Source organism: Mobula hypostoma, chromosome 25, assembly GCF_963921235.1.
Source record: "Mobula hypostoma chromosome 25, sMobHyp1.1, whole genome shotgun sequence".
Taxonomy (NCBI): Eukaryota; Metazoa; Chordata; class Chondrichthyes; order Myliobatiformes; family Myliobatidae; genus Mobula; species Mobula hypostoma.
The window spans coordinates 2,824,014-2,837,355 of record NC_086121.1 but is presented as its reverse complement, the minus strand read 5'-3'; the positions used below and the strand labels follow the sequence as shown (position 1 = coordinate 2,837,355).

General features: G+C 44.1%; 1 protein-coding gene across 2 annotated transcripts in view; it reads right to left on the bottom strand.

The window, feature by feature from the left end:
• Positions 1 to 13,342, bottom strand: part of rap1gapa (RAP1 GTPase activating protein a) — a 473,779-nt gene that overhangs the window by 423,010 nt on the left and 37,427 nt on the right. The window contains exon 1 of one of the 2 annotated variants that reach the window (XM_063033341.1): positions 7,466 to 7,547. The exons of the other annotated variant lie outside the window; for it this stretch is intronic. The gene's annotated coding sequence lies outside the window, so the exon portion shown is untranslated. Of the gene's footprint in view, positions 1 to 7,465; positions 7,548 to 13,342 lie in introns of those variants that run through there. 2 annotated transcript variants of the gene reach the window in all.

Sequence of the window (13,342 nt, the reverse complement as noted above, 5' to 3'; positions counted from 1 at the left end):
CTTCCTTTCCTGTTCTGGTGAAGGGTCTCAGTGCAAAATGCCAACGGTTTATTCCCCTTCATAGATGGGGCCTAGGAGTTAGGGGTCAGATTAGGGCTTAGGGACAGGGATGTGGGGAGTTAGAGGTCAGGCCAGAGTCTAGGCCTCAACTCTATGTTCTGAGTTTGAGAGCAGCAATAGCATATTGATTATCATGGCGCCATTACGGCCTACGGGTCAGAGTTCAGAGTTCAATCCTGGTGTCGTCTGTGAGGAGTTGTACGTCCTTCCTGTGGAATGCATGGATTTTCTCTGGTCTCCTCTCAGTCCACAGGCGTGCCAGGTAGTAGGTTAATTGGTCATTGTAAAGTGGTCCTGTGATTCGGCTTGGGTTAAATCAGGAGTTGCTGGGCGGTGTGGCTCGAAGGGACGAAAGGTCCTATTCCGCATTGTATCTTAGAAAAATATAGATTTAGGTTATACAAAATTTTTTAAAAGTGACTCAGTGAAGGACACATTGAGCTGGCAAGCACTATGAGCAAAGACCAGTGAGTAGCAGCCCCAGTGGGATCAGCGAGATCGGATGTAGTGACCCCCTGGGTATGCAATTCCAGCAAACCTAGAGTTTGAAGCCTGATGTTCACTGTCCCGTTTTTCATGAGTTCTGGGATCGATACCGAAGATTGAGGCCTGAAAGTCAATCCAGAACTTCCACTCAAGTCTGATGACCAAGACTCCGGGACTGAGTCCATTTGAGGCTGGGGACCAGGCCTGTCCTGCAGCTGGAAGCTTGTCTGTGTGTGAGTGGCTGGGTAGTTGGGATGGGGGAAGCGGGCTTGTTTTGTTGCTGTTGTTGTTCTGCTGAACATTATGGGTATGCCAGGTTGGATGGTCCAGAGTTTTAGTTATTCAGACCAACCATCAGAATGGGGAAGAAATATGTTCAGTCATTTGGACTGGGATGATTGTTGGTGCCAGATGGGGTACTTTGAGTATCCCAGAAACTGCTGCTCTCCTGGGATTTTCATGCACAAAAAGTTTCTCTAGTTTACAGGGAATGGTGCAAGAAACAAAAAAAAACATCCAGTGAACGGTGGATCTGTGGGTGAGAATGCCTCGTTAATGAGAGATGTCAGGAGAGAATGGCCAGACTGGATCAAGCTGACAGGAAGGCAATGGTATCCCAAATAACTTGCATTATGTCGGTGGTGTGTAGAAGAGCATCTCTGAACTATGTGGATGGGTTGCAGCACCAGGAGGTCATGAACGTACAATAAGCAGCCACTAAATTCGGTCCAGGAAGTATCTAATAAAGTGGCAATTGAGTGCAGAAATCTGAATGATGTCTAATCAATATTCAACTTCCAAAACCCAAAGAGTTTACTGTGAATTAGATCTCAAAGCCATTGTGTGCAGCTTTGTTTCAGGACATGGCTGGCTGGTCATTTAATTGCTTATAAGATTTACAAGGAAGATTAATTGAACAAGAAAAAAAAATCTAGTCTGGTTAAATAAATCTCTTCCTAAATCTGCTTTGTTCAGTCATCTGGATTGAGCCCTGAATACTTAAATAGCATTTAAAAATAGACACATAATTCACAAACAGAAAATTGTCTGCAGTCTGTGCCTCATGAGATAGGAGGATTGAAGTAAACTGCTGAGATTTGCAGCCTCAGTCAGCTCCCTCATGGGCACTAGCCTCCAGAGTATCCAGGACATCTTCAAGGAGCGATGCCTCAGAAAGGACCCCCATCACCCAGGACATGCCCTCTTTTCATTGCAATCATCAGGAAGGAGGCACAGGAGCCTGAGGCACACATTCAGTGATTCAGGAACAGTTCCTTCCCCTCTGCCATCCGATTTCTGAACGGACATTGGACCCATAAACATTACCTCACTATTTTCTTACTTTCCTTTTTGCAGCCTGTCCTACAGTTGGAGGTTTGTCTGTGTGTGAGTGCTTTAGTAATACTTACTAAATTTAACTGAGGAAGGGTCTTGATCTGAAACATTAATCCCATTTCTCTTTCCACAGATGCAGACTGACCTGATGCTTCCAGTGTTTGATTTATATATATATACACATATACACACACACACACACACATACACACACACACACACACACACACACACACACACACACACACACATATTTGTATTTATCTATTTATTTATTGATTGATTTTATTGGCCAACTGCCCAGCCCCTGATTTAACCCTAGCCTAATCACAGGACAATTTACATTGACCAATTAACCTACCAACCAGTACGACTTTGGGCTGAGAGATGGGTGAAACTGGAGCACCCAGAGGAAACCCATGCAGTCACTATGCGATTGATGATAAACCCAATTCTGATACGGGTCTCTGTTGTGGGCTGAGAGTGGGAAGGGGCAGGAAGAGGAAAATCATGGTTGGGAAAAGAGGAAGGGAGAAGGGAGGGAGCAGGAAGCACCAGAGAGACATTCTGTAATGATCAATAAATTAGTTGTTTCAAATCAAGTGACCTGGCCTGGTGTCTCAGTGCTGGGTGTGTCTGCACTCACACCATTCCCCACCCCAGCACTCCTTCTCTGCCACCTGTCCGACACCCCTCCCGTGGCGCTCCACCCTCACCATTCCCAACACCCTTTGCTCCCACCAGATTTACAAACTTGCTCTCTGCTCCTCTTTGACAGATACAGTACTGTGCAAAAGTCTGAGACATCGTAGGTATATGTGTGCCTGAGACTTCTGCACGGTACTGTATATGATGTAAAATTCGTTGTACGTGTCAGCAGTGTTGTGCAAGACGTTGAATTACTATGAATTACAAGAAGTAAATAGTGTAAAAAGGAATAACGAGGTAGTTTTCATGGGCTCGTGGACCGTTCATAAACCTGATAGCAGAGGGGAAGTAGCTGTTCCTGAATCACTGGGTGTGTGTCTTCAGGCTCCTGTACCTCTCCCTGAGGATAGTAATGAAAAGAGGACATGTCCCGAATGGTCAGGATCTTTAGTGACAGATGCCAACTCCTTGAGGTACTGCCTCTTGTAGAGGTCGTCGATGGAGGGGAGGGTAGTGCTGGCTGGGTTTACAGCCCTCTGCAGCCTCTCGTAATCCTGAGCACTGGGGCCTCCATGCCAGACAGTGACGAAACCAGTCAGAATGCTTTCCACTGTATATCTAATTTGGTAAATTGGTTCACTGAGTTACAATGAAAATCTTTGTTTTGAATGCCATTCAGACAGATCATTTCATTGCAACTACAGGAACTTGCAAGAACCTTTGAAATTCTGCATTGAAAAAGTTTGTGACGTTTATAATTGGGCGGAATTCTCTTTCTTCCCACATTTGCCTACACCAAGTAGTAATTGCTGTTGGAAAGTTTCCCTCAACACTTCAACTCTTACCACTGGAAAGAGGAATTTGTCATTATAGATTTCATATTCAACAACAACTTGTTTCAGAAAGAAGATGATTTTGAAACTGAATTTGCTCAACAAGGAGTCTGCATAGCTCAGCGAGCAAGCATGCAGATGAAAATGAAGAAAACAAAAAGACTGAATGTGGAAATCTAAAATAAAAATGGCAAACACTGGAAACACTTATCAGGACGGTCTGCAACTATGAGAACAGAAATGGAACTAATGTTTCAGATCAAGACCCTTCCTCAGAAGGGGGACTCAGTATGGGTCAAGACTTGGGCAGTTGAGTTCCAATGATCTCAAGTTTTTGGAGTGGAGATAACTTGCCGTGGACGGTCCCAAGCCTGGCTGCAAAAGGAGGATTAGGGTATGGGGATAGCAACCCCATCACGTAAAAACCCAAAGCTACAGAAACGCCAACAGAAGCTCCAAAGATCTTATCCCTGGGCGAGGAAGGATCTTCAATGGGCTACACCTTGGAAGACAGACCGAAGGCAGAGGACTCTGGTGAGCTGCTGTGGGCAGCCTATGCCCCAGTAGGGGTGACGGGCTTAGGGAGAAGAGGAGGAGACACAGATTATGGAACAAACGGGTCACACTTTCAGTCCTGTCCTTTGGCACAGTCTATGTGGAGTTTGCACGTTCTCCTTATGACCATGTGTGTTTCCCCTGGGTTCTCTGGTTTCCTCCCTCACGCACAAGGTGCACAGACTGACAGGTAGCTGGATACTGCAGATTGCTTCCTGAGTGTAGATTGGTGGGGGTGGCATAGACTATCTATGGGGGGGGGCACACTGTGGGTGAAGAATAAAATGGGAATAATATGTTTTAGTCTGATGACTGGCATTGTCTCAATGGGCTGAAGGGCCTGCTAAGGGGCTGTATAATCCACGATATGACTACAAGGTGACCAAGGCCAAAGGGTGAGGTATTCAACATTCAGGAAGGACAAGCGAGAAGATGGTGGTGGGCTGATATTGTTTGGGTGGGGGGGGAGGGGTGCGATTAATGCGAGGGACATTGGTGTGGGATCTGTACAGGTGAAGTAAGAAATGTCAAATGCTGAAGAAGGGGTTCATCTAAAGACTCAGAAACAATGGTGATGAGAAATGGTCAGAATTGTCAAAAATATGCTGAGAGAGTGTGAGAATAAGACCTCAGCACTTCCTTAGATTGTAATGGCTGTTAACACATACAACACATTACTCTGTATGTTTCAGTTTGCACGTGTGATAGATCAACCTGAACCCAAATCTACCAGTCATTACAGTTCCCTTGCACCATCAGAATCAGGTTTAATATCACCAGCATATGTCACAAAATTTGCTTCTTTGCAGCAAATACAGTAGTGCAATACATAAAATCACTACAGTACTGTGCAAAAGTCTCAGGCCCCTAACTATATATATGTGAACATAGAACAATACAGCACAGTACAGGCCCTTCGGCCCACATTGTTGTGCCAACCCTCAAACCCTGCCTCCCATATCACCCCCACTTCAAATTCCTCCATATACCTGTCTAGTAGTCTCCCAAATTTCACTAGTGTATCTGCCTCCACCACTGACTCAGGCAGTGCATTCTACGCACCAAACACTCTGAGTAAAAAACCTTCCTCTAATATCCCCCTTGAACTTCCCACCCCTTACCTTAAAGCCATGTCCCCTTGTATTGAGCAGTGGTGCCCTGGGGAAGAGGCACTGGCTATCCACTCTATCTATTCCTCTTAATATCTTGTACACCTCTATCATGTCTCCTCTCATGCTCCTTCTCTCCAAAGAGTAAAGCCCTAGCTCCCTTAATCTCTGATCATAATCCATACTCTCTAAACCAGGCAGCATCCTGGTAAATCTCCTCTGTACCCTTTCCAATGCTTCCACATCCTTCCTATAGTGAGGCAACCAGAACTGGAGAGTTTTACACAATCTTGCAAGTCAGTGACAATAAATCTGATCTGATTCTGAAGATAACCATCCAAAATGTAATGCTTCAATAAAACAAAATTACTTTAAATTTTAATAGTAACGCAAGCACTTGATAAAAATAGAAAATTAACTACCTTAGCTCATGGGAGAGGTATATTAATAGATCATTCAGAGAATCATTGGAATGATTGTATTAGCAAGAAAGATTTCTTTGATGTGAAAGCTAATGATGAGATCTCAAACTGCTTTACATGGATTTAATTAAGTTTGTTGTGCAAGGAGGAGGATGGCTGATTATGTAGAGCAGTGTTTCTCCAGTAATAGTGTGGTGAATCAACAGCAATGATGGTTGTGGGGAAGCTCACTAACAAGGCCTTTGACAGCTGGAAGGCTTGCAGACGACATACATATTGAGAACAAAGCAAGAGGTACACCATTCATGCTGGAATCATCAACAACAGCGTAGTTAGCATTACGCTTAAGAGCCAATTGACATTCGAAAACTGCCCCCGCAGTTTGCAAAAAAAAAAATTAACTATTTGAACAAGGAATCAGGCCACTCAGCTCATCAAATCTGCTCCACCATTCCATCATAGTCATTTATTTTAACCACAATTTCCCTCTCACTGTTGATTCCCTCTGTCCCAATCACAGCCTGACCCCACAAACACCACAGCTAATTGTGACCATGTCCATTCCCATTCCCAAATTCAGACTGACCTGATGGTCAACATTCTGGTCTTAGGGTTCCAATGTCTAGCTCACTCTGTCCTCCTGCCTGCCACCACCCACACCAACACCACCACCCCCCCCAGCCCAGTCTCCCTCCCCTGCATCCACACTCATCACTGTATACACAGGAGATTCTGCAGATGCTGGAGATAATTCCCACCCCCACCCAGACTCTGTCCCCTGCACCGTACTCAATACTGTATACACAGGAGATTCTGCAGATGCTGGAAATAATTCCACTCCCCCCCCCCCCCACCCAGACTCTGTCCCCTGCACCGTACTCAATACTGTATACACAGGAGATTCTGCAGATGCTGGAATTACAGTCACAAACACAGACGTACAGTGCTGCAGGAATGCATCTATGAAGGGGAATAAAGAGTTAATATTTCAGCTTGGGATCCCAAAAGGTGAATTCTGCTCTGCTATAGGGGCTTGGCCCAAAATGCCAACTGTTTATATGAAAGTTCAATGTTCAAATTTATTTTCAGTGACGTATACCATGCACAGAGCTGTGTAAACGTCTCAGGCACAGATATATAGCTACGGTGCCGAAAACTTTTGTAGAGTACTGCAGTAATTTTATGTATTGCACTGTACTGCTGCCACCAAAAAACTAATTTTATGACGTACACGAGTGATGATAAACCTGATTCTGATATGGGTCTCTGTTGTGGACTGAGAGTGGGAAGGAGGCAGGGAGAGGGGAAAAAGGGAAGGGAGAGGAGAGGGAATGGGAAGGACCAGAGACACATTCTGTAAAGATCAATAAACCAGTTGTTTGGAATCAAATGACCTTGCCTGGTGCCTCAAGGCTGGGTGAGTCTGCACCCACCACCCCTGGCACTGCTTCTCTGCCACCTGTCTCACATCCCTCCCGTGGCGCTCCACACTCGCCATTCCCAATGTCCTTTGCTCCCACCAGATTTACAGGCTTGCTCTCCACTCCACGGTAACAAATACAGTTCTGTACTAAAGCCTTAGGCACCCTAGCCATGTACTGTATATATGTGGCCAGGACCTTTGCACAGTACTGTACAACAGTGAGATTAATCTTCTTGCAGGCACTCACAAAACAAGGAAATAAAATAGAACAGAATTCACAATTCTACTCTGTTCAGTGCTGAGGCAAGAGAAAGTGGTCCAGGACACCAGTGACTAAGGGGCAACATCAGCTCCTGAATCTGGCAGTGTGGGACCCAAGACTTCCACACTTCCCACCTGATGGTGGTAGCAAGAAGAGAGGGAGACAAATCAAATGCAGGACTATGTCACTGAACACCTGTTCTTTATCAGCTCTTGTCCTCAATGATGTTAATCTTGCTCAATATTCTAATTAGCACAGAATATTGAAGCTGAACATGGGTTTACCTTCCACCACCTGGCATCCACCCCCAGCAACAGCCACCCCAGCTGTACCTGCACTCTTGAAAGTCCAGTTCTCCAAATCCTCCAGGAGAGTCCAAAAATGGCAGATCATTTAATCTGTTCAAAAGTACATCCTTAAACAGAAAATTACAGGCTGTAGCTGATCATTCCATGTTTAAAGTCACTTCAACCACATTCTTTCCCCCACTCTGATGCTTGGTCTGAACGACAACCAAACTGCTTCTGTCTGTCTGTCTGTATCTTGTTTTACGGCGGTTGGCATCCAGCCTAATGGTGCATTACCGCCACCCTCTGCTCCAGAATGTGCACTAGACATACATTCTAAATCCCTTCACCCAATCGCGCACGCGTACACACACACACACACACACACACACACACACACACAAATCTACACTTCACCCTCCCATCTTTGACCATTCTAGTATCCTATTCCTGTTTATTCGTCATATTCTATAAAAAACCCCTGTACCCCTTAAAAACGCTAAAAATACCCAGACTTGTGCTCTCTCACCCATGCCCAGCAACCCTTTTAATGTGAATTCCTGCATCCCCAACTCCCTTAATTTATTTCTCATCATCTCTCTCTGTATCCCATACTTCCTGCAACACAAAACTACATGTTCTACAACCAAAATGCTTGACCATGACTGTGTGTTTTTATGCATTGGGTGGCTGCCACATGACTGGCTGATTCGATATTCGCGTTAATGAGCAGGTGTTCAGGTGTACCTAATAAAGTGGTCAGTGAGTCTAGCTTTATCTCTGAACCAGAGTTCAGGCTCTATCTGTTTAATTCATTCTCAGATGACAAGCTCCCACGCCAGTAATTAATCCAGTAAACCTTTGCCACAACCTCTATTACAAATAACTCCTTCATCTTATAGAGAGGCCAGACAAGTGCGCAATATCCCAGGTGCACTCTCACCAGGGCCCTAGAGCAAAACACCTCTCCTTTTGTACTCCAACCCACTTGCAATAAAGGCAAACATATAATTTGTCTTTCTAATTACTGGCTGAACCTGCACATTAACCTTTAGTTGTTTAAGTAACAACCCTCTCCTTATACCGTAGATTTCTGGGCCTGTTTGTTTGTGAACTCAAAGATTGTGCTAGTCCATTCAGTTCACATTGCCAACAATGTCCTCTCCACAGCCACCATCAGCCCAGGGCTGTGTGCCCAGACCCCTGCTGCGTGGCTAAGCACAGATCCAATGCCAGATTTATGTTTGCTGATGACACCACTGTTGGTGACTGAAGCAAGGGTGGTAAATCTAGTCGAGTGGTACCACAACAACCTCTCACTCAATGTCGGCAAAGCCACAGAGCTGATTATTGACTACAGGAGGAAGGGGCTGGTCCATGGTCCATAAGCCAGTCCTCATTAGGGGATTGGAGGTGGAGGTGGACAGGGAGAGTAACTTTCAAGTCCTTGGTGTCAGCAAGTCGGAAGATCTGTCCTGGGACCAGCGCGTAGATGCCATCACAACGGCATCTCGACTTCCTTAGAAGTTTGCATGGATTCCGCATGTCACCCACCACTTTGACAAGCTTCTATAGATGCAGAGTGGACAGCATCCTGACTGGCTGCATCACAGCCTGGTATGGAAACTTCAATGCCCAAGAACAGAAAAATCTGCAGAAAGTTGTTTGCATAGTTTTTTTATTTGCACATTAGTTGTTTGTCAGTCTTTATTAATGCATAATATTTTACAAATTCTATTGAATTTCTTTATTTTCCAGTACACGCCTGCAGGAAAATGAGTCCTGTGGTAGCTATGGTTGCATACGCTCAATGTCCATTTTATTGGATACCTCCTCTGTCTAATAAAGTGGTCACTGAGTGTATGTTTGTGTTCTTCTGCTGCTGTAGCTCATCAGCTTCAAGGTTCAACGTGTTGTACATTCAGAGATGCTCTTCTGCACACCACTGTTGTAACGTGTGGTTATTTGAGTTACTGTCACCTTCCTGTCGGCTTGAACCAGTCTGGCCATTCTCCTCTGACCTCTCTCTTTAACAAGGTGTTTTTGCCCACAGAACTGTCACTCACTGGATGTTTTTTTGTTTTTCGCACCATTCTCTGGGAACTTTAGAGACTCTTGTACATGAAAATACCAGGAGATCAGCAGTTTCTGAGATACTTAAACCACCCTGCCTGACACTAACAATCATTGCATGGTCAAAGTCACTTTGATCACATTTCATCCCCAGTCTGATGTTTAGTCTGAACAGCAACTGAGCCGCTTGACGATATCTGCATGCTTCTATGCATTGAGTTGCATCTACATGATTGGCTGAAGATACTTGCATTAATGAGCAGGAATTCAGGTGTACCTAATAAAGTAGCCACTGAGAGTATATGTACTTTGATAATAAGTCTATGTTTGACTTGACTTTGATATTGATCAAGTCAATAGCATATCAATTTCCATGACTGGTTTGAATGGCATCTTGGTGGGAAGATGTGAGGACGTTGGATAAGAGAATCAATATAAGAGCCGACACCTCTCTCTTGTTTCATTCACAGGCAATGTTCCTATTCTGGAGTTTAATGTACAACCACACTATCTCTCAAACGCACCCAGCTGAAATGTCAAACGATCACCAATTAAGGAGCATTTATAATTAAGCAGAGTTATTATTAGATCATCTTTTCAAGTGTATAATTTTTTAAATTGCCTGTTCTGTGGTAAGGGAAGTTGTTAACTTATTTACTGTATGTTGGTGATGAATTGACTGTCCCGTATTTTACAATCTGCTTTTGAACAGATGTTCTTCATAATAAGAGCTCAGAAAACAGAATATTCTAGATGAATGTTCTTGGCCCAAATCATGACTGTGAATTCCCTTCCATAAATGCTGCCTTGTCTGTTGAGTTCCTCCAGCACTTTGTGTGGTGTTTCTTTGTCTTAATCAATTTGTTTTGTCATTTCCCGATCCAACTAACTCAAATCTGCATCTGGTGAAGACCCACCTTGGATAGAATCCAAGGGTAGTAAAGTTGCCTTGAGAACAAGCTCCAAGTATCACTTTCCTCTCGCTGGCATTTCTGAGCCTTATCAAAGAAGTATATCTTTTCACATGCAGTGTGAAAAACAAGTTCACCACAAAAAGAGTGAAGCATACCCCTAGAGTCGTGAAAAAGCTTAAATTGCATTGACCTACTGTTATTAACATGGTATTACCCCGGACATTCTCTCTTCTTCCCTTTCCTATCGGGCAGAAGATACAAAAGTCTGAAAGCACATACCATCAGGCTCAAAGACAGCTTCTACTCCCTGATATAAAACTGTTAAATAGTTCCCCTAGAATGATAAAATGGACTCTCGACATCACAATCTACCCTGTTATGATCTTGCACCTTAATGTCTACCTGCTCTGCACTTTCCCAGTAGCTGTTACACTGAGTATTGCATTCTGTCCTGCTGAGGGGTCTTGGCCTGAAATGTCGACTGTATTCTTTTCCATAGATGCTGAGTTCTTCCAGCATTTTGTGTTAGTTCATTGCATTCTGTTATTGTTTTCTCTTGAATTTGAGTCTATGTCCTCCAACAGAACCACAGGCTTGTTGTTGGGTTTGGAGGTTAATGGGTATCAATGACCCGGAGGGCTATGCTGGCTGGAGTCAGGGTTTGAAGTTGCCTAACTAGAAAGAAGATTCTTAGTAAACTGGAAGGTCTGAAGGTAGTTAAGTCACATGAACCAGATGGTGTACTCCCCAGAGGTAGGTGACGAGATTTTGGAGGCATTAGTAATGATCTTTCAAGATTCACTTGATTCTGGAATAGTCCCAGAAGACTGGAAAATTGTAAAAGTCACTCCACTCTTCAAAAAGGGAGAGAGACAGGGAAAGGAAAATTAAGGCCAGTTAGTCTGACCTCAGTGGTTGGGAAGATGCTGGAGTTGACTATTAAGGGTGAGGTCTTAAGGTACTTGTTTGCACATGATAAAATTGGCCCTAGTCAGCATGGTTTCCTCAAGGGAAAATCTTGCCTGACAAATCTGTTGCAATTCTTTGAAGAAATAACAAGCAGGATGGACAAAGGAGAATTGGTTGATGTTGTGAACTTGGATTTTCAGAAGGCCTTTGTGTGGTGTCATTATGAGGCTGCTTAACAAGTTACAAGCCCATGGTATTACAGGAAAGATTCTAGCATGGATAAAGCAGTGGCTGATTGGCAGGAGGCAAAGAATGGGAATAAAGGGAGTCTTTTCTGGCTGGCTGACAATGACTAGTGGTGTTCCACAGGGGTGTGTGTTGGGACCGATTCATTTTACATTATATGTCAATGATTTGGATGACGAAATTGATGGCTTTGTTGCAAGGTTTGCAGACGATATGAAGATAGGTGGAGGGGCAGATAGTTTTGAGGTAGTAGGCTACAGGACTGAGACAGATTAGGAGAATGGGCAAAGAAATGACAGATGAAATATAGTGTCGGGACATGTATGGTCATGCACTTAGGTAGAAGAAGTGAAAGGGTTGATTATTTTCTAAATGGAGAGAACATACAAAACAAAGGGACTTGGGAGTCCTTGTGCAGGATTCCCTAAAGGTTAATTTGCAGGTTGAGTCTGTGGCAAGGAAAACAAATGCAATGTTAGCATTCATTTCAAGAGGACTAGAATATAATGCAAGGATGTAATGTTGAAACTTTATAAAGCATTGGTAAGACCTCACTTGGAGTATTGTGAGCAGGTTTGGGCCCCTTATCTTAGAAAGGATGTGCTGAAACTGGAGATGATTCAAAGGAGGTTCATGAAAATGGTTCCAGGATTGAGTGGCTTGTTATATGAAGAATGTCTGATGGCTCTGGGCCTGTGCTCACTGGAATTCAGAAGAATGAGGAATGACCTCATTGAAACCTATCGAATGGTGAAAGGCCTTGATAGAATGGATATGGAGAGGATATTTCCTATGGTGGGAGAGTCTAAGACCTGTAGACTCAGTTTCAGAATCTAGGACTGTCCTTTTAAAACAGAGATGAGGAGACTGGTGAATCTGTGGAATTCTTTGCCACAAACAGCTGTGGAGACCAAGTCTTTATGTATATTTAAGGTAAAGGTTGATAGATTCTTGATTGGTCAGGGCAGGAAGACATATAGGGAGAAAGTAGGAAACTGGGGTTGAGGAGAAATTTGGATTAACATGCCAAAAAAGCCAGACTAAGATTGGTCCACCCACCAGTCCTCCAGGTTTGGGGTTCATCTTGGGGCTAACAACCCTGACTGGTAAAAGAAAATCGTTCGGGAGAAGTAATGAAGAATCCTTCTGCAACAGAGTACAAGGGGTTCCCTGAGTCTCTACCTGGGACTCACATGACCGACAGTAGTAAAAACTGAGAGGAAGCTACTGACATGATGAAGGAAGCCCCGGACACCTCCAAAGATGGAGGACCTTCATGGCTGCCCTAAACGCCAGTGGTGTAACAGTCAGTGAGTAAGTTGAGTCTATGCACTGGGCGTACACAGATGCAGCAGGGGGAGTGCACCACCTCAGAAACACCCAGCTGCACCCACCCTCCTGTCCGCCACTCCTCCCCCAGCTGGAGAAGAGGTGGTGATCCCTGCGTTGCACAGTTGGTTGTTGTTTGTCTGTTTTGTTGTATGTGGTCCTTCATTGATTCTATTGTGTTTCTTTGTATTTACCGTCAATGCCCACAAGAAAATGAATCTCCGGGCTGCACGTATATAGTGACATATACTTTGATAATAAATTTACTTTAAAGCTTGTCCTCATCAGCTTTCTTAGAACTGTGGAAGCAAGTTACCCTCGACCTCAAGAGGAGCAATGAGATGTTGAAAACCGCGAGGGACAAGTTTATTCACACATCAGCTCCACATATTCCTGATTTAAAAAATGATGCAAGCACAGTTAGCACCAGCTCTGAAAGGCTGATCCCGAG